Source organism: Protopterus annectens, chromosome 10.part0 (genome assembly GCF_019279795.1).
Source record: "Protopterus annectens isolate FY-2018-M chromosome 10.part0, PAN1.0, whole genome shotgun sequence".
NCBI lineage: Eukaryota > Metazoa > Chordata > Ceratodontiformes > Protopteridae > Protopterus > Protopterus annectens.
The window spans coordinates 803,179,888-803,201,551 of record NC_056744.1 but is presented as its reverse complement, the minus strand read 5'-3'; positions in this window follow the sequence as shown (position 1 = coordinate 803,201,551).

Here is a 21,664-nt window from a genome sequence, read left to right as displayed (position 1 = left end):
AAAGCAATGTAGAGCCTAACCGAGTGTAAGAGGCTGTAACCAGAGGTCAGCAGTGCTTAACACCATGCAAACCCACGCACACCCGCCCCCAACTGCTTTAATGGGCCTTACTCCCTCCATATCCAATGGGCTTGTTCTGCCCTGCAACCAAATAAACGTCCTTTGCAAGGGTCGGAACCAGGACCCTGCGCACACGGCTAATGTGTACTACCAATGAGCCATGGCAGATATACAGACAACGGACAGTTCCACAAACATATCATACAGCGCAGTCATTCAACAGTATAGGAATGTACCCCATCATGTAGATGTATATGTGAGTGTTTATGTCAAGCATATAGGTACATACATATATAGAGATGTATCAGGAACATACCATGTGGCAACAAAGCATTACAAACGAATGTAACGGGAAACACCAGTGACACCTGTATTATGTAGTGGTGTTGCTCTATGTGATCACAAGACACCCTCAGACAGACATGTGTCATCATACACTCAAATAGTTGTACATTGGCCGTATACATCACTCTGTGCATGTAATGTGCATTAACACAACAGTATGTGTCCAATCATTATGTGTGAACAGTACTCTTGCAAGGTGCTGTGTGCAACATCATTGTCATGATAAAGGTAAATGGGGTAACCACAGATGGACTGGTAGTGTTGTTTGTACAAATGGGGTCATCCTCATCACGTGTACCTGGACCAAGTAGGAGTGATGTACATACCAGGATCGTATGCCTGAGGGATAGGGGTGAGGATAATAGGAGTATGCTGTGATGCATATTACAAGGGTTTCATGTGTCCAGTGGGCATGTGTGTGTAATGGACAGCTATGTATAGGGCAGATGTTGTCCTAGGAGCCACTTGGCCTTATGTGTCCATAAGTGAGGGTCAGATGTTGGGGAAGGAGTGTAGGTATGGCCGTGGAGGATAGGTAGGATCACAGAAAAGACAGCATACAGGGTTGGTATATGACACATGTGGGGGGGAAACACCCTGGATGGTGATGGGTCTTTGACATTCAAAAGTCCATGGGAACAGTGGGACAGAGGTCCCCAGCCATGGGCAACTGCCACTGCACCTACACAGCTGCAAAGGAGGCAGTACTGGGGGCTGTCCAGAACGGGCAGCATCACCCTGTAAATGTGACACTCCACCCTTGAACTGGCGTATCTGGCTTCGTAACCCCTTAGGGAGCCACCGACGCAACACATCCAGGACCACACGACAGCAGATATGTACCTGTCTGGTCCCGCTCCCAGGGGGGACATGCTTCATCCTCAGTGGTGGTACCACCAGAAGGTGGTGCAGAGCCAACAGAGGTTGATGTCTATGGCTGGGCCCCACATGTGCTAGTGCCTGGTGCCATGGTCAGCTGAAGTGGGACAGGAGGTTCTGCCGGGACCTCCCAACCCATTCAGCCTATGGTGTTGCATTTTAAACCCACATATGGCTTAGTGGTAGACAGCAGCATACAGGATTACCTATGACAGTATGCATAGATATCACCAGCAACCCAACACAACAGATGGTATACATTTGCAGGGGGAGCACAACGCATGCATATATACTGCATGTCAACTGTACAATGTGTAGTAGACATGTGACCACAGCTATGAACAGTTGCCCATCATTGGCTTGTCACTGGGAATCCCACACAGTGTCTGTCATACGACTGTCTCATGTGACACATGTCCAGTCAGGGATGCGATGGCAGTAACACATCCCTATCATCATGTACTCTCCATAATCCTCACACCATGCTTCTGCTGTGCACAGATGTGTTCAGTGTGTAACACAGGAAACAAATGGTTGCACACACTGACCAGTTCACAGATGGCCCTACAGACGGGGGTCCCTCATGAACAGAGTACTGTCATGTATGTATTATAACATGTAGAATAGCCATTACCACACATGTTAAACAGGCAGTAGTCTCAATGCAGCATAGCTACACTTACATGCTGTAATCATGTGTGGCACATCACCCTCCTGTCTTTAGGCTATTTCCTACTGTGGAAAATGATTGAAGTACATCCAGATATCATCTGTGATGCAGTGTCAGAACACCACATCCAGGTACCACTCACAGCAACTGTCATGGCCAGATAACAAGATGTTTCCCTAGATGGTGTACTGTTTTTATCACGCGGATGGCTATGGGAACACCATCACAGCTGTACCACATGCAATCAGCTAGAGGAGGACTGCAATAGGTGCAGAGGCCATCACCTGACCATTTCCATCACTTACAATACACATGCTGCTGCTGTGCAGGTGTACACCTTCACATCCACCAGAAAGTGTGTGGGTGGGACAGGCAATGTACTCCAGGGAAGGGCTTGGAGACTTAATCATAAGCATCATCTGCCACATACCGAACAGTACAGGAGTCAAACCTCTGACTACTCATTACTATTATATGTGCATGACATTACTACATGGGCCACAAAGGCAACATGTTGCTGTGCTGTAAGAACATGTGTGTAGGTGAGTGACATCTGCAACAGATATAGTAGACATACATTAGGTGTGGCACACATGTCTGCCCATGTGAATGGATGCCATTGTCACCACAACCACACCCTGTAATGGACATGCATTGACACCTTTGCCAGGGCCACAAATACACAATGCAACTACTTAGTTTGCCACACTGCTGTAATGCACAGGACCACATGCACCACAGGGGATATCTGGAGGGTCTATGGGCTAGGGCATGTGAAAGTGCTTGACAACTGTTGGTATGCCAACGAGGTTTGTTATGGGAGTGACTGTGGTTGGGAGCATCACAACCCACATGCAGACACAGGGTGCCAGTACTGGCATGCAGGTATGCATTGCCCCATGAGTGTGTAGTGTTTGGCTGTGCAAGATGGCTGTACAAGGTTGGGTGAGGGGTAGTGCTTGGCATCTCATCACCAGACAATGGTGTGTAGTGCAGGGGTGTAGTGTCTGCAATGTCCCACACAGATAGGTACTGCATTATCTGGCCTGACATCCTAGTTACCAATGTGTAGGGCCATAGCTTTGCAATGCATGCCACTTCTGTGTTTGATAGTCCTTCACATGGACATTGTCTGGGATGTGCATGTCCCACAATACTGTACAGTGACATGTACAGGTGTACCTGGTTTGGCAGACACATGTTGTGTACACAGCCTGTTATACCCTGATATGCCAATACTGGCCTGGAGTGGTGAAACCTGCTTATAGTGAGCAGGTCGGCCATGCACCTGCATGGATAGTATGATACAGGTATTCCATGGTGTCATTGACATGGGTCCATACAGGGCACATGTGTACAGCATTGTCTGGCCTTTGTGGATCACATTTGATGACACCACATATGTTACAGGCATTCAGTGTGGAACATAGTGAAGGAACAATGTCCGCATATATGTGCCTATTGTACTGCTGTACAGGGTGCCATGTCCTCTGCAGGCCACTGCATTCACACCATGCCTACTATCTGTCCTCAATGTGCATGGTACTAGCAACATAGTGGGATATCCTAGGCAAGTTTGTTTGTGCATGGCACATGGGTGCGGGACATATACCGGGTACTAGTAGGGCTGCATACTTAGTTCACCAGGCCTTTTGCCAGATGTATGGGTATGGCTTGCCAACACAGTCCCATGGCTGACTGACAGCTGTACTCCTTGTGAGGTGGCCAATGTGTCATAAGATGGTTACCATATAGGAAAACTACAAAACCCACTCCCAAACATGTCCAATGGTAAGACAATCACGGCCACCTCTACACAGGCTCTGACAGACAAACACACACTTGCCATGTCCTGTATACAACCCCCTACCATATCACACTGCAGCAATACGTGTTTAGGGCACGCTCTATGGTGAATACTACAAAACACGGCACTTGTCTCACGCAGGCAGACACACACACACACACACACACACACACACACACACACACACACACACACACACACACACACACACTTGGCATGTCTGGTATTAGAACATTGACCTAACTACTTTACTACACTACAGCATTACGCAGTTACAGAACACGCTACCGAGATTACTGTGACACAGCACTCCCAGAAGTGTATTTGTAGATGGGTGACATCATCCTTGCCAAAGGTGGGTATAAGAAATGTATGGAGTGTGAGCACTCTAAAAGCATTACTCAGTCCTCAGGCAAACGGGGAGACACACATACACACACGGCAAGTGTGGGACTAGAACACCAACCTAACTACTTTATTACACTACAGCATTATGCAGTTACAGAACGCGCTACCGAGATTACTGGGACACAGCACTCCCAGAGGTGTATTTGCAGGTGGGTGTCATCATCTGCCCTGCCAAAGGTGGGTATACGAATTGTATGGAGTGTGAGCAGTCTAAAAGCAATTTACAGTCCTCTGGCAAATGGGGACAGACATACATACATGCCAGTGGTGGGAACAGAACACCTGCCTATTTACATATTACTATTACAATACTACATACTTACGAGTCGCACCACACAGACTACACATTTCAAGGCTGTCATTATGACCTTCTATGAATGCGGACATCAACAGGGATGCTGGCAGTTAAGCTGTACATACCTGTGAACCTGTGTGTTTAAAGTAGGAATCCATCCTGACCTGGAGTATGCCCATCTGTGGAATGGATGACTACTACCACTATACAGGGTTACAATGGCCATGCCCATACACAGAGGCTCATAACCGACACAAAGTGTCACTGGGCATGCTCACACAGTAGCACAGGGCTGTTCGGAATGCACTATGTGTCCATCTACAGAAAAATATACTGGGCATGCTCATACACTTAGTAGCACAGGGAGCATGCTCACACACTTAGTAGCACAGGGCTGTTCAGAATGCACTACTATGTGTCCATCTACACAAGGATATACTGGGCATGCTCACACACTTAACAAACATGGAAGACCACAGTGGCCATGCTATTACAGGTAGACATAAAGAACACATTGTAATGGGCTCTGGTGTTAGTAGTTGTTATTGTTAGCAGAAACACTGCTCTACATATAATTGACACCAGTCTTTTACATAACATCTGCTGTCATTCTGGGATGACATGGCTGGCAATAGACAGGCCTTTGACACATATCACATGCATCCATGATTCAAGGGAGTGGGGATAATACCCAAGTCGCATCTGCCCACAAAGTGCCATTCCAAGGCAAATGTCCTAAACACAGGATAACTCCCTGACACCTACAGGACAACTGCATTGTTTTCCTATGCTAACCAGTGCTAGATGTGTAGCATCCATAATCACAGTTGGTCACTGTAGATCCAACAATGGGGAGTACTGACATCTGTGCAGTAAGGAACACCTGGCTGATGGCTGATGGCTCTGTAGTGCACAATAGCACTACCACCATATACCTCAGAACCTAACACTACCACCATATACCTCAGAATCAGACATGTGGGCCATAACACAGGTACAAACCACTCCAAGAAGTGTCCCCACATACACAAAGGCCACTCAAATGTACTGACCGGTACCCTCATGAAAGGCATCACAGATGAGTCATGTGCAGGACACAGTGTCCCATGCTGCATTCTAGGATGTAAACCTCAGACACCATCATGCCCTCGGACCACCAACACGCATCCATACATGTTGTAGGACATATAAGTGTACACCACCATGTGACCCTTGACCTGTGTACTGTACCGAGCTCTACATCAACTGCAGAGAGTACCCATGTACTGACACAGTTGCATCATGTGTTATGCAATGCAATGATAAAACTGTCTGTAACTGGGTCAGCTGTAGACATAGTAGGGGCCCTCAGTACATTCCACCATTAGCAGATGACTGTTGCTGTACACCAGTACACACCCTTATGTATGGATATGACATACATGTACCTGCCCTGGTTATGTACATGCCACATACACACACACACACACACACACACACACACACACACACACACACACACACACACACACAACATACATGTAAATAGCATAGCTGTTGTTTTCCTTTGTGCAAACAGGTGGCTAAAGTCATTACACACATGCACATGGAATGTAGGTCCATGGCTGCTGAATGCTAACAGTACATAAGATGTGATATCATTGTTGACAGAGGTAACATTCCCTCTGTACCGGTCACCCATTACACCCATCATATCATCCAACAGTCCATGTGTCATGTATGTCATTACACATGTCCACCAATTGCAATGCCTACAAACATGCCCAAATGTCAGGATTGTAGGACCTACACATCTGTACACATAGTGTTGTGCATTCAGATAACATGCATGTGCAGTTGCTGATGTATGCAGGTGACATGTATCCTAGTACATCATGCAGTTGCAATGCAGCCTCAACATTGCCAACTTTATATGGTGATATGCTGAATGTATGGAAAGATGTACCTCATGTATGGACAGATGTGTTGAAATAACTAAGTAGTGGGGCATCTTTGTAGATGGATGTTTGCTGTGGACAGCTCACAGGTGTGTCACTAGCGGTCCTACAATAACCTGTGTAACTGGTAAGCAATGGTTTCATTAATTGAAGGACATAACACACAACTTAGATAGTGGTCAGGGTGACAGCGAAGGTAGATCACTTGACACCTGTTAATAGTTAAGATGTCCCGTGTGCATATATCAGCACTGTTGCCACAGGAAGCATCAGTACAGTTTGTAATGTATGCAATACTGCTGCACGTCTGTCATACATATCATGAGCTAGGCAGGTCTGAGATTCATAGTACTGGCATGTGTGGTTGTGTGTATGTCCATATATGTCATGTATGGTGGGGAATACATCTTAATTATTACTCACTCTCCTGTACACTAGTGTACACATCTGTACAGACTGAAATGTAGAAATCAGGACATAGGCAGAGGCGTGTATCTCACACATGTGAGGTATCTGTATGTGCGTGACATAGGTGTATTCAATACTGAATGCCACAGTGTGTGTATGTAGGGCTGTCTGGTCCCTGGGGTGAGGATGTATGTTGCCATACTGAACTGATAAGACCCCTCCCCCCATCCAGGTAATGCATTACACTATCCATGTTGATGTCCACGATCTTAGACCATACTGACTACCTGTACATGTGTATTCTCTGTGGTGTGTCATGTAGGTGCACAGTACTGTAATGATGATTTGCACATAGGCAGGGGTCCTCACCACACCAGTAGCAACTGTGTGCAGGTGTGTGTTACTGTGTCAGTGAATCTGTGAGTGTGTGGGTGTGTTACTGTGTCACTGAATACCTGTGTATCAATACCTGAGTGTGTGGGTGCAGTTGTGTGTTGGCATCCTGTCATGGGAACATGTATTACTGATTCCCAATGAGGCATCACACTTCCCAATAGCCTCTACCCTTGTAATCAGCTAGACCACTCTCTTACCTCACCACTCCATGTAACTGTACCTGTGATGTCACCTTTTATGGATGTCACGTCTGTAGCCACAGTAGCTTAATACACAGCTATCATGCTCTTGGATCAGTAGACGTGTTTGTAATGTGGGACACGTGGCAGCTACATGGTGCATGTTGGTATATTCATACATACCTGTGACTAGTCCACATTGACATATGGGACACTAACTGTAAACACTGTCATCCACCGGCACATGCAATTAGACCTGAAGGAGGACAGCAAAACATCATGACCAACATGCAGTTTCTGTTGTTACACAAGACACATACTGTTAACAGTACTAAATGCATTGTACACCTGTAGTACATGGTATCTCTGCTGCCTGTCAACAGTACTCAACAATTGTAAACTACACTTATCTTCCTAGTTTGTTCACCCGTGCATCAGACCATATTAGCATGTACCTGCACCGATGGTGTGGATGTCAGGGATGCAGCACAGGCATCATCATATGCACAGGATGATAATGTTTGCCAGAGACCTAGGCTGCACCATTGGATGACATTATGTGTGTGGGTTAGGTCCTTTGATCTAATTGGGCATGTGTGGATGTTATGCATGTGTGTGTTGTGCTGCCCTACATATGTTTCCAGTGTGTACGTGTATGTATGCATGCAGTTCTGCTATGTGTCTGGCCTACACAGGGGTGTTATTGACAGCTGCAGACTGCACAGGTGAGGTTTTACAGTTCACGGTGTCCGGCCATGGACATGTGACCTGTGCCTGCCAGGGGTTGCACAGGCATTACCAGGCAGAGGTGCAGATTGGGCACTGTCTGATGTCACTTGTTCACTGGAATCAAAAAATTGAAGCCAGCAGAAGGTGACTGAAATTATTATAATATTAAATATAAAGCATCACAGCAAGTACAAACATACCGGTTTCAGCTGGTAAATTACACAGCCTTCATCAGTGTATGAAAAAGCAGTTACATTACAAGCTGTTTAAATATACAATCAAAGAATACCATTGGTGAGATACTTATAAATATTCATTAAGCCCGGGGGGAAAAAGACCACCCAGTTTAATTATCCACTTTTTTTCTTTACATTTTAAAATATTGTGCCAACCAGCTTTGTTTCTCCGATCACCTTGTATAACATCAATAACAGTGAACAAGAATTTGGCAGTTGGATGTATCAACTGGTGTTTGTATAGGGCGTTAGTCATCTTCTTTTGTTTAATATTACTGTAGTGTTCTGAGATACGTAACCTAATGCACCTAGAAGTTTGTCCAATGTAGAATGCGCCACAGTTACATGTGGCCAAATAAATGGCCCAATCACTACTACAATTAACAAAAATGTTTAAATCAAAAACCTTGGCACAATTTCTACTTGAGAACTCCTTGGTGGTGCATATATATTTACAATTCACACAGTGGCCACAAGGGAAAAAACCACGCAAACTATCTCCAGAAATGGTTGTCTGAATCATATCACTGAACTTGTTGTCCCTAGTTTTGTAATGGTTAAAATAAGATTTCAAATTTTTACCATTCCTGTAAGAGAACATACATTTATCAGGAATAATCTTAGCGACTTCTGGGTCACATTGTAAAATATTCCAATGTCGCTGCACAATCTTAACTAAACAGTTGGTGTTTCGTCCATAAGTTGTAATAAGTCTTAATGGTTGAGATGGTATATTGGACTTGTCCTTGTACTGAAGCAAATCAGTACATTCCATATTATTAACCTGACCCTTTGCAACTGCAATGGTTCCATCCTTATAGCCCCTTTGTTTAAATCTTTGTGTAAGATCATTTTGGCTCATACAGTAGGTGGATTGTTGTGAACAGATATGTTTTGCTCTGATAAATTGAGATTTTGGTATATTCCTAGCTATGTGTGGAGCATGATAACTAGAGGCATGTAGCAAAGAATTATATTGTGGGAACTTCCTGTGTATCTCTGACTCTAATGTCCCATCCGGAAGTTTGTGTATTAACACATCCAAAAAAATGATATTATGGGTGTCATGTTGTTCCGTAAAACCTAAACCCAACTCATTATTATTCAAATACTGAACAAATTCCTGTAAACTAGACTCAGTGCCCCTCCACACCAGCCATACATCATCGAGGTAATGTCTCCAAATGTCCATGTCCGAAAGGAAAATATTTCTGGTAGAGTCATAAATTAGCTTAGTTTCAACATAAGCCATAAAAAGGTCAGCATATATGGGGGCAAAAGACGCCCCCATAGCCGTACCTTTGGTTTGCCAGAAACATTCATCCTTATAATAGAAGACATTACAAGTAAGTACATATCTTGCCATATCCACCAAAAATGAATTAAATGTGGAACCATATAAATTTGTATGATTTAACCAATATGCCAAAGCCTTGAGGCCTGCTTGATGTGGAATGTTGGTATATAAAGCACTCACATCAAGCGTACACAAGAACCAATCTTCTTCCAATTGGGTATCAGATAGAATTTGTAGAAAGTTCATTGTGTCTTTTAACCTGGAATGAATGAATGGTAACAGAGGTTTAAGGTATTTGGTCAAAAACAAAGATAAGGGTTCGGTCAGATATTTTCTGCCAGATACTATTGGTCTTCCCGGAGGATGCTTAACATCTTTATGAATCTTAGGTAGAAAGTAGATGTATTGAGAACTAAAGTCCTTGATAGTTAATTGATGTAATGTGTCATTGGAAATTACACCCCTATCATAAGCATCCTTAAGGAACCGTTCTATACATTTGGTAAATCTATATGTAGGATCCACAACCATGTGTGTATAGTATCTGGCATCAAACAACTGCCTACAAGCTTCCCTATCGTAATCAATCCAATTTTGTACCACTACAGCCCCACCCTTGTCTGCTGATGTTATTACAATCTGTTTGTTTCTCTGAAGTTCCAAAATGGCCCGTTTTTCATTAAGAGTAATATTATTGTGTTTAAATGCCATATCTGAACTAAGGAAATGCATATCCTTAAGAACACTGTTTAGGAACTGATGAACCACAGCATTCATAGGTGGAGAAAAATTAGATTTGTGGTATGTAAATTTACTTTCATCAGAGTCAAAACCAGAGTCACCAAAAAACATTCTCAAATTGATCAATCTACAAAATTGAGACAAATCTTGTGCAAATACATATTCAGAAATAATAGAACCAGGTATAAAATTTAGACCTTTATTCAAAATCTGAACATGTACATCAGACAAAACATGGTCAGACAAATTCAAAATATTGTTGACAGTACATTGATTTACGTCCCTAATGCCATCTCCAATAATCCCTGTACATTGCGAACTTTTCCTATGTTTACGCCCACCGCGTCTGTGTGTGCTCCTAAAGGGGCACCTCCAGAACTTCTTTTGGGGGATGGGGACCCTGTTGCTGCCAGGGATTCATTATCAGTACCTGAGGACGTATCATCAAAAGATGAAATACCATCCTGGTTGCTTTTCCGCAATATTGACCTAGGTCTTTTTCTTTTCCTAACAGAAGTAGGGAGATTATTAAATCTCACATGTTTTGACTGGGAAGAGAATGGATTACCACGAGAATAGTCCTCCTGATCCCTGTTAAATTTCTTCATTTTCCGAGAACGTAGTTCAGCATCAAACTTTTTTAAATCTTGAGCAACTTTATTAAGCTTAACCTCAAAAGAGGGCTCTTGTTCATAACATTTCAGTTTGTCTGCCAAGGTCATGATCTCTGCTAACCCATTATCTATTGCTCGATTGTGGAATTTATATAATTGAACCACAAAGGACATGGTGGCATCATGTTGTATTTTTGACCATTGTGTGGTCAACTCATCATCTGCATTGCTAACGTGTGGGATAGTCCGTATCCTTAACCCCCTTGGGGTTATTTTCGCGGCCTGATAGGCCTTAAAAAGTTTACTATGCCACACATTAGCACGTAATGCCCTCAATTGCCTATTCAGGTCGTCAATAAGTTTCTGACTTGATATATCAAAGTTGCTGTTCTCAACATGTTCAGCATTCCCATTAATGTGAGAGCTTAGACCAAAGGCCCCAAGATCTTCCCTATCAGCCACCAATCCTGAAATAAGATTAGATAGGTCCATATTGAATAGAACCAGAAAAAACTAAATAACTAGAAATACAACTGTCAATAATGGTCAAAAAATTTTTGTACCACGACAGCTAAACTAAGAATTATTATCAAGGACAATAGCAGCTGACAAAGTGATAATATTCACAATGATAAAAAGACTGCGTCCATATGTAATTCCCAAATACCAAGTCACCTAAACAAATGATTATGCCAAAAAAAAAAAAAAAAAAAAAAAATGTACGGTACAACATGACACCCATAATATCATTTTTTTGGATGTGTTAATACACAAACTTCCGGATGGGACATTAGAGTCAGAGATACACAGGAAGTTCCCACAATATAATTCTTTGCTACATGCCTCTAGTTATCATGCTCCACACATAGCTAGGAATATACCAAAATCTCAATTCATCAGAGCAAAACGTATCTGTTCACAACAATCCACCTACTGTATGAGCCAAAATAATCTTACACAAAGATTTAAACAAAGGGGCTATAAGGATGGAACCATTGCAGTTGCAAAGGGTCAGGTTAATAATATGGAACATACTGATTTGCTTCAGAACAAGGACAAGTCCAATATACCATCTCAACCATTAAGACTTATTACAACTTATGGACGAAACACCAACTGTTTAGTTAAGATTGTGCAGCGACATTGGAATATTTTACAATGTGACCCAGAAGTCGCTAAGATTATTCCTGATAAATGTATGTTCTCTTACAGGAATGGTAAAAATTTGAAATCTTATTTTAACCATTACAAAACTAGGGACAACAAGTTCAGTGATATGATTCAGACAACCATTTCTGGAGATAGTTTGCGTGGTTGTTTCCCTTGTGGCCACTGTGTGAATTGTAAATATATATGCACCACCAAGGAGTTCTCAAGTAGAAATTGTGCCAAGGTTTTTGATTTAAACATTTTTGTTAATTGTAGTAGTGATTGGGCCATTTATTTGGCCACATGTGACTGTGGCGCATTCTACATTGGACAAACTGCTAGGTGCATTAGGTTACGTATCTCAGAACACTACAGTAATATTAAACAAAAGAAGATGACTAACGCCCTATACAAACACCAGTTGATACATCCAACTGCCAAATTCTTGTTCACTGTTATTGATGTTATACAAGGTGATCGGAGAAACAAAGCTGGTTGGCACAATATTTTAAATTGTAAAGAAAAAAAGTGGATAATTAAACTGGGTGGTCTTTTTCCCCCCGGGCTTAATGAATATTTATAAGTATCTCACCAATGGTATTCTTTGATTGTATATTTAAACAGCTTGTAATGTAACTGCTTTTTCATACACTGATGAAGGCTGTGTAATTTACCAGCCGAAACTGGTATGTTTGTACTTGCTGTGATGCTTTATATTTAATATTATAATAATTTCAGTCACCTTCTGCTGGCTTCAATTTTTTGATTCTTATGGTTCATGTTTGGGGGCCGTGCATTACCTACGTGCAGGAGGACGTTTTTTTGGTGGAACTTGTCCACTGGAATCATGTCCCTGTTGGGACCATCCCAGGCCATGTGTATGTGGCCTGCTGTGTCATGGTGTGGACAGTTCAGCACAAGATGCACTACTGCTGCTACCGCCACTATGGGAGCGGACATGTGAGGTAGCTCGTACATATAGACCTGAAACAGGTGATGTAGCAGGCCTACATCCACGTGCCCGATGCCTCACTCCTACCAGATGTTCCAACACAGACAGCTCATGCTCGCGGATTGCATGCCACAGTCAAGGACTCCAACCATGTCACCCAACTATCTATCCAAAGCTTCAGCAATCTGCTGTTGACCATTTACCATTTCCTGGATGTTGTTTAAAGAATGGACAGCAACCCTCTGAAGCATCTGATCTTCTCTGTTGTGCCATTCAGCACATGCCTGTGCCTCCATTACAGCCTGAAACATGCATCTGATGACACCAGCTGCTGCATTCTGTCTTGCAGGAGCATGTTGGCCAGAGGTCCTTTTACGAGCAGCACTGGCCATGTGCCTGTGTGGGGCACCCACAGTCAGTTGGCTGACACCATGGTGTGCAGGAACAACTTCCATAGCCCCCCACACTTTCCTGTTCCAAGCTACCATGCACCAACTGTCCTTCCTCTATGGCCACTGGTGATGAGGTATGTGCAGGCATGGGATCTGTGTGCGAGGATGAGGGGGATATAGCTGGAATGGCAACCAATGGCACAGTTTTAACCCCTGACAACTCTGTCTGTGACTCAATCATATGTTCATCATCACTGCTAGAGTCTGCGGGGACACTAACATCAGATACCGCAGTAGGGCAACGCACCTACATCACCTGTGAGGGCAGACAAGAAATGATGTGTGGCATATGACCTTGACAATCATATGTAGCATGACATGCGATCTGCTGACATGTGCAATGACATGCATACATGTGTAACACAATAGTGTCCTGTCAAATATACAGTGGGGCAATGGTGTCGCAATGCAGTGTTGTCTGTCCGCCCTACAGATATACTGCACATTTAGCTCATGTGCATGGCCATTGCAGGGAATCATGAGGCATCTCTATTGCTATACAGTGTGAGTTACAGACACAGTTCATAGCCATGACTGTGTTCAGATACAATACATATATACTGTGGAATGTGACCCACATCACTGAGGTGTATATACACTAAACCATGATGTGGAAGTTGTGACACAGGTCACTGATGGTATACGGATGACATCCCTGCACATCTGCAACCATATTGCTGCTGCCTGGCAACTATGGCCAGACATGGCAAACACGTCGGTACACCATGTCCCACATGACATCTGTGTACCATACACACACACATGAGGAGCAAGTATGACATTAATGTCCGACACCAGCAAGGGGAATGTACTGTATCTGTGGGCTGATGTGGATACTGTACAGGTGACTGTTGTCATGTCGTGACACCCTCAAGATGTTCAACACGTGGTGGATTGATGTTACGCCTACACAAAATGTGTGCAGGCCTATAGGATGTCTAGTGTTCCACACAGGTTCATAGGTTCATACTTGGCTATCTGCCCTAGGGCATTTATAAGCCTAGCCAGAGTGTGTTTGGCTTTCTCCACCCATTTTAAATAAATGTTGCTATGCCCTTTTTCGAGGTTAGTATATTGTGCCTCTGTCTAACAGTGACACAGAAGTGATACCCGGGATAAACCTATGATCTCCCATCCACTCATCAAGATTCCTCTTGAAGAGAGTCAGTGAGGGACTCTGCCTAACCTGGACTGGGATTTTATTCCAGAGTGAAGGGAGCCTCTGGGTTATGAATCTGTCCCTCCAGCATGTCTTATTTATTTCAGTGCTGAGGTTCAAGTCTCTCGAGCGCGTAGCTCAATGGGATTTGGATTTTCTGAGGTGCAGCATGTCCATTAATTCCGGGTTGGACATGGCTTTATACGTCAGGCACAGATCACCTCTGAGCAGGCGGTATGCCACTGAGTAGAGCTGGAGTTTCTTTAACCGGGCAGCATATGGCATCTGCTTGAGCCCTTTGATCCTCTTGGTGAGGTACTTTTGGGGTCTTTCCAGTTGCTGCAGGTGTCTGGTAAGGTACATCCCAAAAGGGGCATTGTACTCAATTATGGGCCTGATGACGGATGAGTGAAGAGGCATGATGACCTCCCCTGATCTAGATGTGAATCCCTCCATGATTAGGTGGGCTATATAAAATGTTTTTCTAACCACTTTGGCCACGTGGTTGTCAAATGAGAGATTGCTATCAACTTGGGTCCCCAGGTCCCTAATTACTTCTTCTGTACTTAATGGATTACCACCTATGTGGTAATTTGTGGGCACTTTGTTTTTGCCAAAGGGGATGACTATACACTTTTTGGCGTTTAGCTTGAGGCCATGGCTCTGGCACCAGTTGTCTGTTTCTATGAGGCCCTTTTGGAGGATGCTTGTGTCGGCTGGAGAGTCGATTATGGCGCCCAGTTTGCAGTCATCTGCGAACTTGGTCAGCCACAGTCCTTCCGTGTTTGCCTGTGCCTCCGAGAAATATATACTAAACAAGAGAGGTCCCAGGACGGAGCCTTGTGGGAAGCCACTTGTAACTGGTTTGGAGTCTGACATGGCTACAGCAATTCTAACCATGTGGGTTCTTTCCTTGAGCCAGTTTGCAACCCATCTAGTGACATAGGGGTTTATATTTAAGCTGGTGAGCTTATCTATAATGCCCGAGTGGGGTATTGTATCGAAGACTTTTGTGAGGTCCAGGTAGGCTGTGTGGACCACCTTCCCCTTGTCAATGGCCTTGGTAACTTTTTCAAAGAAATCGACCAGGTTTAAGAGGCAGGATCTGCCCTTAACAAAGCCAAACTGGGTAGGATCCAGTGTCTGTAGGTCCCCAATATCTTTATTTATGAGGTCCATGATGATCCTTTCCATAGCTTTGCAGACCAAGCTAGTCAGGCTTATGGGGCGATAGTTTCCAGGATCCATTGAGGCACCACCTTTGTGGAGAGGGACCACTGTTGCTGTACACCACTCTTTGGGTACATATCCTGTAGTAAGGCTGAGTCTGAACAGTAGTTTTATGTTTGGGTTTAGCTCTTCTTGGAGTTCATGTAGGACGCAGCCCAGGACACTGTCTGGTCCCATTGATTAAATATAGGTAACATGTAGTATCCTGACCACTAATTGGTGTTCCAAAGTAGTTAATTAGATGCACATCAGCTGTGCAGCTACTCCATTTGCCGATACCATGGCAACAGTAGTGTATAACTGAGTACTCCTTTTGGGCGTTGTCCGTTTGCCTTACTTTTGAGGAAGACGGACTGGATCTGTTGTTTGTGATGTATTTCAACAGCTATATGGAGACAGACAGAGATATATTAGCTTCATGACTCCTGTGGATTGTGTGTAATGGCTAGACGATTATGTTCTACATGTGAGTACAGCTGTTATATTTCAGAACATTGCTACTTATGCAGGTTTTTTTTGTACCTGATACTTCTGCAGATGTTTAAGTCTGGCAAGGATGTTTGGGCAGCTCACAACTGTATGGCTATGCATGAACTGTTATGTGGTTTACAGTGTTCTCACCAGACATCCTTGATTTGGTGTACAAGTGTAACATACTGAGCTGTTACTCAGTAATTGCTAACACATTCCGGTGTACACATAACCCTCTGAAATGGGATTAGTGCAAACAAACCCTGTAACATCAGCAGCTGTTCCATTGTATAACAGCAACTATTTCACATAGGGCCAGTTAGTGTGTCTCTGACAAGGTATGTTAAGGCTTCTGCAGATGTCGTACAGTGAGTGAATGATTTGTGATGTTATTACACTTTGTATTGTAATTTGTTTTGGGTGTGGGGGTGATGGTGGGTGTGCATAGCAGATGCAGGTGTGTAGGAACTCTTTTATACATAATCGATATGTGCGTGAGGGTTCCTTCCCTATTTGAACACCTATCCTTTAGTGGACTAATACTATGGTAATTGCAGGCTGATTCATTAAGGCACTGTTATGTGGTTCCTGTATAGCATGCAGGTGATGTTAGTCCTTGAATCCCTTCGGAAATATATCAGAATGTAATAAAGTGTTGCTACATGAAAGCTGTGTATTTCTGTGATAGGTATTTGCAGTCATTGTAGTTGTGTTGGTGACTGACCCTTTTTGGCTAGGGTTGCCACCTTTTCATATGGCCATAGAGGGACATTTTCGGGACACATATCAGTATTTACAGGCTGACACAATCCCACGGTCAGTACAAGGGCTAGAACTTTCCTTTCTTGCCTAAATATAAGCTTATTCTTGTAGCAGTTTAGTTGCTTATCCTGTTTCTTGTAACATGTAGGTATTTTAGATACAGAAAGAACAATTGTATGCAACTATTACATTACATATGGGACATAATTATGTCCTACAATCCCAGGACATTTGCCACATTTAATATATTTGGTCAGGAAACAACCACCCAAAGAGGAACTGTCCCTCACAAAGTGGGACAGGTGGTAACACTATCATTGGCTCATGTCCATAGCACATATTTGCAATAGTGTATAGGCATATTCTCTCCATATCCTTTGTTCATAAAGGTTGGTCGTGGCGGAATGTGTGATTGCTATGGTCCATGATATACACATATATGAACACTTCAACTGCTGTATACGGGATACCTATGGAATCCCGAATCCACACAGTTCCGATGCACACAGTACTGGGCCCAGACTCCCATACCCCGCAATACCAACAGCGACAGTAACTCACAAAAGTAACACGAACATGGTACACACACACACACGCACACACAGACACACTGCTACCCACCACATCCAAACAAACCATCCAACACTATGTATGAGCAGGTGGGCAAGCCCCCCTACACCCCCATGTAGGTGTCAGTGCCCCCCCACACCCCCTACTTTAATATTCTACCTCCTAGATCACACAAACAGATGCACAAAGCTAACCCACACCCACACATTACAGTCCCCCAAGAAGACAAACCACACCCAGAACACACAGTTACACACACTACAGCCATAAGAAACACAATTACACACAGTAACCTACCTGAACCGCAACACCAGAAGCACTGACCAACTGTCCCTTAACATCGTGATTTTACACCTCGCGCATCTGGTGTTTCGGTACTGTGATTTTTCGGACCTTAAGCCTCGAGATTATGCGCGTCGGTATGTAAAGCAGTCGGTATGTGGTAGGTATCCCATTTATATGTATCTCCATGGTTATGTAGATGTTGTTAACCTATCTATATATATATCTACATATATATGTATATCCCCATATATCGACAAATCTCTCTCTCTCTCTTTATATATATATATATATATATATATATATATATATATATATATATATGAATGATGTATACATATATTTTATATATATAGAACACAATGCTTTCAAGTACAATAACAAGTGGTATTTGCAGGTAAAAGGGACAGCTATGGGGGCAAAGTTCGCCCCCACATATGCAGACCTATTTATGGGCTACCTGGAGGAACGGTATATATATTTAGAATCTTTCCCTTTTTCCAGACAATTGATAATGTGGCGTCGTTATTTAGACGACTGTTGGGTAGTGTGGGCAGGTGACAAAGTACAATGGGAAAGTTTCAAAACATATTTGAATTCTAATACGTATGGCATAAAATTCATTGGGAAATTAGATTTGTTTACAGTGGATTTTTTGGATGTCAACGTAACGAAATTATTAGATGGTACAATAGCTACATCATTACATCGTAAACCATTTTCAAAGAATTCCATTTTGCATGCCCATAGTTGCCACCCCCCGCACACTATCAAAAATATACCCAAAGCACAATTCCAGCGAGTGAGAAAAATTTGTTCTGAGCAGAGGGAATATGTTAAAGTTCAACAAGATCTTGAGAATAGATTTAAGGCAAGGGGATACCAGGTTAGGAATATTGATGAGGCTAGGAATATGGTAGAGCATTTGGATAGGAAAGAGCTATTGATAGAACGTACAGATAAGGCAAGACAGAAGGCAAACACAGTTAGGTTTATAACTACTTATGCAAGTAACACACAAAAGATTAGACAGATAATTGAAAAATATTGGAATATATTATGTAATGATCCATATTTGTCAACTATTTTGGATAGCAGATGTCAGTTTGGATATAGAAAAGGTAAATCCATAGGACAATATTTGTCAGGTTATAAAAAGGGAAATGTGAATAGGATAAGTAGTTTTGAAATAAAAGGAAGTACCTGCTGTGGATATTGTAAATATTGTAAATTGATGTCAAAAACCACTTCTTTTACATCCATCAACACTAGCACAGTGTTTGATATAAGAAGCTTAGTTACCTGTAATTCATCTTGGGTAATTTACATGGCTATCTGCCAATGTGGGGCATTCTACATTGGACAGACGTCATGTAAACTAAAACAAAGAATTGCTATCCATATTAGTGACATAAAGTGTAAAAGGACAAGAAGTGCATTATATAAACATATTTTACAACATCCTAAAGCACATTTTGTCTTTGTAGGAATTGATAAGGTAGCAGACACTATAACATGTGAGCTAGATAAACATAACATTTTGACTATAAAGGAGCGCAGATGGATAGTAAATTTGGGAACGTTGTTTAAGCCAGGTTTAAATGAACACTGGTAGGTTTGACATACAACATAATATTGGCTTATAAATGGGGAACCAGAAAATAGCTTATTAAATATTAGTCAAATATAAGGAGTATAATATTAGAAATACGTTAGGACTGAAGAATAATAAGCTTTGATTAATATATTCACAGTTAGGTACACTCAACGCTACTACATTAGTGATCAATACATTTGTAATCAGTTCCTATGGAATATGTATGTGTTTTTATGTAATTTTGCTATAACAGTATTATTAGATTAACTATGAGTGTAAGTATATAATAGTTGTATTTTTCATGTAGTAAGATGGCTTTAAATAGTATGAGAGGCTGTATTATAAATTTGTGTAGGAGGCGCTGATGTATGACACACTGATGACGCTTTGTTAAAGCGAAACCGGTCTGTGGGGCAGACTGCGAGGCTGAATAAAGCCTTTACACCAAAATGGCTGCTGGATTTTTCTTTTTTGAGTGCTGGATCCAAGTTGGGGATATATATATATATATATATATATATATATGTAAAAAACATACACCTTTCATTGGGTACATGCCGGTTTGTCCTATTTCAACACATTCCTACCTTTTGTGTTTTATCCTGTCAGTATACACGACTGCCGTTGGTACATCTCAGGTAGCTTAGTGGTATGTTATTGTGAAGATTGTGTACATGGTTGCGTGTTCTAATCATGGAAGTGATGCCTTACCTCTCAGACCAGGCACTAGTAGTGCAAGGGTGATTAATGCACATTTCAGTGGTTGTGCGTTCCACATGTTTATTATTCTGTGGAGAACTACCTATTCCTGTCAGGGATACTCCCCATTATTTGGAACTACATCCCTGATTACATTATACAAAACCCTCACTAACACTCCAGGGAATCCTTGCAGAGTGGGTGGGGAACAGTGGATACACCCCACGGATCCCGCAATTGGCTCTGCTCCACAGAGGGACAGCTAGTTAATCGATGGGGTGGCGACAGCAGACACCTTTTGCCTATTCTTATGAGTGGCCTCGGCAGTTGGGCATATACCTACCTATGTATCTTTGAACCTCTACATACAGTATGGGCACATGCTGATAGCTTAATTTACTGTTCAGGTATTGACTTATCTTGTGCCAATGGCAGTTGTGTGTACAATAGTTGAGGGCTACCTATGTAGGATGCACACAGTAGACCACCTATACATGACAATTTACAGGTGGTCATGTGTGTGTGCCATCCATGTTTGCTGTGTGTGCAGGTGGAGAAGGGTGTCAGTCCATGAGTGCCTGCACTGTCAGTGTGTGTGCTATATGTTCCCTCTTTGTCAAGACATGGGCATACTGGGCACGCCTCCATCTGCCAACTGGGGCCAGCACAGGGTGTTCGTGGTCTGAGTCCTTCTGTACCTGTGGGTCCCTTGGCAATGGTGGTGGGCTGTAAGGGCCTTCACAATTCTGTCCCTGCTGCAGCTGTTTTCGCAGGATCATATTGTGTAGTATGGCACATACTATGAAGATGTGGGCACACGTGCCTGGAGAGTACTGCAAGGCTCCACCAGATATGTCCAAGCAGCAAAACCATGATTTCAGCATCCCAAACACGCACTCTATGATGATTCTGGTTTCTGCGTGTGCCTCATTATGGTGTTCTTGCGTGGCTGTGTGTGCATTTCTGATGGGAGTCATCATCCACGTTTCCAGTGCTTAGCCAGTATCCCCCACCAGGTGACCATATGGGATGTCCCCCCTGGCAAAATCCTGATACAGCTGTGAGGCATGCCAGATGTGGGAGTTGTGATAGCTTCCAGGGCTGCCAGCACACACATCCATGATAATGCCCTCGGCATTGCACATGACCTGGCAGTTGATGGAGGGGTATCCCTTGCAGTTTATGTAGCGCCTACCCTGTTCACTGGGTGGTGCCTTGATGTGTATGTGCATGCAGTCCTTTGCACCCAGTACCTCTGGGTAGTCTGCCACATGGTGGAAGAGAAGCAGATTGCTGGCCAACTCCTCCTGCATTCGGGGGAAGTATATGTGCTCATTGGC